The following is a 5,476-nucleotide window of genomic DNA, read 5'->3' on the forward strand; positions in this document are numbered from 1 at the left end:
AATCCAACCTGGAGAAGCCTGCATCCCATGACTGCTCTGCATCCCTCAGAAACTGAATTTCAGAAGTTTCATTTACACCTAACATCTGCCTGCTGCTGTCCTTAGGGCAGCCCCTGCACACAACAATCAAAAGTGGGTGTGCCAGGATGCCAACAATTCTCTCCCATCTGCTGGAGGACTCCAGCAGTCCACAAGGCACCAGGGCCCTGCATCACTTGGGCACAGGGTACCCTGCCCACATCTGAGGTAGGAACCAGCCAGCAGTGTATTCTGTGACAACTCGCCTGCAGGAGTTTTCATTCTATGCCGTGCATTGACTGTATCTAAGATTAATATTAATGATGTCTAAACTTACATAGAAGTTTCCAGAACTGGGTATCTAACACATTTATTAGTGGTCCAAAGCAATGAGTTAGGAAAAAAACAACACAGAATAAGATTAAAGTTGTTCCATAGGTTTCCATACATTGATTTTTCAGCTTTTGGGTTGCCCGATGTAACATAACATCAACCTTACATAGCTCCGCACGCCGGCCCTCTCACATCGATGCATCCTACTGTTTCTTTCTCTTTCAGCTAATCCTGTGATTACCTGCACCAAATAAAAGCAGTTGGAGTCCCCACGCTTTTTGGAGGGGTACATCCCTCATTGCTTTAAAACAGCGTTGATCTGCGCAAGGAGAAGTAAAGATAGCATCCACTTGAGCATGTGACAGGGCAAGTCGATATGTTCTTGAGGGCTTGCTGAGAGGATGCACAGAACTACAAATGGATGCTAACAGGGAGCAATTACTGTTTGAAAAATAAAATCTGCAACTCAGCATCCCCCAGAAGCTTCAAAATGCACTCTCAATGTCACTAAAAGGGAATAACCGTTTTTCAAATGTTATAACATAGTCTCAGCTATTCAGAGCTCTTTCCCAGGACACTGCCTTAAGTTAGCATGAACTGCAATTGACTTTTTTTGCTTAAAAAAATATTCCAGAGTATATTTTCTCCCAGTGGGAGCCCTAATCCATTTCCCTACAGGATCTGAAGTGTTGGTCCTACATCTAGAGACATTCATCAGCAACATGGGGCTGTCTAACTTCAAAGTCACTCTGAGCCGTGCTGCTAAGTTCAGTCTTCTGCTATCTGGAACACATACAGATTTTCCAAACATCTGAAAACTCTGGTTCCACCTCACACCATCTTTTTGCATGTCCCAGCCACTAGTTTGCATGCTGGAGTCCTCCATGACTAGAAAAGGAAGGAATAGTTTTCTTGGTACACACGTTTCACCAACACTGAAAACTGTGCACTGAAATCATGATCATGCCTTTCCATTCCACCTCACATCCACACCTCAACAGGTGCTTATAAGGATTCGCTTCATGTTCCAATGACAATGTGAGATGATATTTCCTAAAGCATCTATCTTTCATTCCACAAGTGGGTAAGCTTGGATATGTGGAAGTAAATTATCTCCTTACAGAACCATAGAACGTTGGAAAAGACCTCAAAGATCATCTAGTTCAACCCCAGTCCATCCCCACCATGTCCATTAGCCATGTGTCTCAGTGCCACATCTCCACAGTTCTGGAACGTCTCCAGGGACAGTGACTCCCCCACCTCCCTGGGCAGCCTGTGCCAATGCCTCACCACTCTTTCTGAGAAGAAAATTTTCCTAATATCCAACCTCAATATATGTAGCCAGCATGTGTTGAAGCAGGAATAGACTGGATGGAAATCTCAGAGGACTCCCAGACATCACTCCTCTGCTCTGATCTCTCAACCACATTCTCCACCTATGAACAAAGCCTCTGGCCATCACCAGTTTTCTGAACTGCTGTAAAATGTTTCGCTATCACTCCCAAAGGAACTGCTGATGCTTAAAAAGGAGGCACCTTTAGCCAGGCTGTTCTCACAGTGTCACTGTCTCAGTGTTGGAGTCTGTGCATCAGAAGAATATACATAAATACAGAGAGAGACTAGGAAAATGAAGCAGTTAAAGACAATTCTTAGTTATACTCTGGATTAAGGACTACAGTTGCTCCCAATTAATGCTAGTGTAGGTTGTAAATAAGAGAAGGATTAACTTTATGAAAATTTTATCAGTAGCAAAACTAAAATTCCTTCCATAAACACCAATTCTGGCTTGTTCTTGTACCAGAACTGGTACACCAATGAAGGGCCCAGTCAACAACAGCAGGAATCATGGAAATGCCAAAGTGTCACTGCGATAGGTGAAAAAAGAACTTCTCCAGAGTGAGATACTAACAGGCTGAGCTAAGGACCTCTAAGGACCTGCGGAGGGGGGCTGGAGGAGGGAAAGGCAGAAACTATCAGCCAGATAGGCAAGGAGCCTGCTCTTCAGCATCCTAAATTGGTACGACTCCTTTTCAATTAGGCTTATTTATGACAAATACATACAGTCCAGCATGAGCCTCAAGTTTTACTCCCAGTCCAAACATCTTTTGCTTTTACAAATCTAAATCTACCCTGTGAAAGAGGTGTAACTCCAAAGTAGTAACAGCCCCTGCCTTCATGCACCTAATGAGACATTAGTCCAGAACACTACATTTCTTTTAAGTTGTGGATAGGATTACAAAAAAGGTCAAAACCCTTCTTAAATGTGAGAAAAATAGAAACCTGTCCTCAATCCTACAAAAAAAAAATATAGTATTCACAATTTGCATCTATGAGGAGCACTGGGAAAAAGGGTCCTGGGTCCATTCTGTGAGGACTGAGCAGAGCTGACCTCAGCAGGCAAACAGCCTTTTCAGGCAGTCTGATCAGTGAGCAGAGATTTCAGGAGATAAGGCCATCATTTTGGCTGTTCCTCTGCAACTTTTTGCTCAGAGTATGTATGGGAGAAAGACAGAGAATCGCAGACCACCTTTAATCACCTGGAGATAATTAATGACTCAGCATTCTTGTAAGCGCTCAGCAAGGCTGGATTACTGCAGTGGGCTCTCACCATATCTGCGTGTGTTCAGACTAGTTCAGATCTCTTCAAAACACTGGTAAGCTCAGTGCTGTACACGCTGACCAACATGGGCCCACCAAGGATCAACAGGATCCCCCAAGGCATCCCAGTGTGCTCTCACTAACCCAATTCTCCCTACCACACATGTACCTCATGTCCCCATGGTGTCACAGCAATGGAATGGGGCTGGAAAGTACGTCCTATACTGGTATTAAATCCACTTGGATTACATTTTTATGTCATTGTTCAACTAAAAGCAGTTCTATACTGTGCTTAGAGCACTGTCACATGTAATCAAGAGATAATGTCAATGGAATTGCATGTTGTCACAGGAAAACAGTCTCCTGCTGCCACAGAAATGCCAAATTAAAGCTGAGGCATTTATGGAAAATAAACGTCAAGTCAAAGCCAAGATGTTTATTTTAAAAACAAGAGACATGGATCTCATGGCAGTGTTCCATCGTGTCTCTGTTCCTCCAATAACAAATGTCCAATGTGAATGCAGCCAAATGACAGCTTCTTCCTGGGACGGAGCAGCACGGGCGAAGCCTGATTGCTTCATGTGACGGCTTGTGCGGCTGTGTCTCTATTGCCTGTCTTCAGCTCAGGTTTTAGGGGAACTGTCTGGATAACCAATACAAAACGGTTTCTCTGATGTATGTTAAGTTTACAAAGGGATTTAGGAGGATAGAGAGAAGAAAAACGGGACAGCAAATGCATTCTTCCTTTGCCTTTACATGGTTCACCAGAGAGGGAGGAAGGACAGTAACGTGCAACTCACTGAGATCGATGGGAGTCCTTCCAGGCATTTCTGTGGGCTTTGCTTAACGCCTTAAAAGAACAAACAGCTGATATTTAAGCTGATATCATGTTATTAATGATGGTGCTATAATTCAATTGCAGCGAGGGTGTGACCAGACCAAGGTAGGACAAGGAAGATGCTGTCTGATCCAAAACTGAGATTTTGAGCTTTATCAAATCTAACCATAAGGGCCTAAGTAGTAAGAGTGGTAAAACTCCAGGCAACCTAATGGAGCTGACATCCTTTCAGTCATTTTTATCATTTTTGCCCTTTCATCATATTACCACTCATTAAACCTCCTTCTATTCATCCGTTCCTCTCCTTCGCTAACAATTTTCTCTTCCTCCAGCTACATTAATAGATTGTGTCTTCAACAAGCTGAAACGGTCTCTTCACTCTGCTCCTTTGCCAACCCCATCATCCTCTAGCTCTCCCCAGCCCTCAGCCAGCTCTTCCCTCACCCACCAGCCACACAGGCCACACTCTTTGCAACATCAAACTGAGCTGTCCTAATTACTACCAGTGCTTTGAGTGCTTTTTTTTTAAAACGACTTCCAAGGGAAAAATAAATTAGGTGTTCATTAAAAACCGTGATCTGGAGAGCAAGAAGAAACAATTCATTTCAGTTTTTTGAAGTCCCTCTCCTGCGCTGACATCCTTAAGTAATACGCAAACAAAGGTCTGTGTTAAAATCATGCTAAGGAGCAGTGTGAAATTCAAAAAAGCGAGGAAAATTTGACTTCAGGGAGATTTGCAAAAGTAATGCTCTGATAAGGGGTTAAGTCTACAGTCAGTATTTGGCTGCAGACTGGCAGTAAGGGCCAGAGGGATGTTCTGTACAGAAATCATAAATTTGCTTATTTTTCCCTTTGGAGTTGCATTGTTTCCCAAAGACATTCTGGCTCCTGCTCCAATCTGGCGTTCCACATTGACACTCGTTGAACCAACAGGGATGCTGGGAAGCAAGGCTACATTGGGCTGCTTCTGCTTCGTGGCATCCTCACTGGCAATTCGCTTTACTCCTCCAGCCCTGAAGCTTATCTGCCTGTAGGATGGGATGGGATCTCCAGGTGGCTATCTGATAAAACAGTGTGATAGCAGAGAGCAGGCACTTGTTGTGTTGTGGTGTTTAACTATATAAGGATACTGCAGCAATAAGGGATCTGAGCAGATGACGGATGATGCTCCAGGATTAACACTCCGAACAGCTGCATGGTTCTCTCACACTGCTTCCCACTGCCTGTGCGAGCTTGGGAATAGAGTGCAAGACCTTAACAGTTTATAATCTGTCTGATTTTGTGCTAAAACAGAGTATTCACATTCACAAAATCCACCCAAGCTTCTCAGTGCTGGGGTGCAGAAACACTGCAGAGCTCATCGTTGCTTTAGAAATTCCAGCTAGACGGAGAGGGAAAAAAAAGCGTTCCGTCTTAAATCTCCACTGTCCTAAACTGCTTTCAGATGCATTTTTTTACATCGGTGTTACAGCTGCCGGTCCTGGGCAAATACCCCCAGCCGCGGTGCTCCAGCACAAGGTCTCCTGTTGTTCTGAGGAGCGCTGCGCTCTGCCCACCGAGGAGGGCTGCGCTTCGGTCCACGGGACGCCGAGCAAAGGAGCCCCGCGCACGGCGGGCAAACGCTACGCGCGACCCGACCGGCACGGGGAGCGGCGGGCAGCGGGCGGGAAGCCGCGCCCCTCGGCGCCG

Source organism: Lagopus leucura, unplaced genomic scaffold (genome assembly GCF_019238085.1).
Source record: "Lagopus leucura isolate 7727_CA_CO unplaced genomic scaffold, USGS_WTPT01 Super-Scaffold_741, whole genome shotgun sequence".
NCBI lineage: Eukaryota > Metazoa > Chordata > Aves > Galliformes > Phasianidae > Lagopus > Lagopus leucura.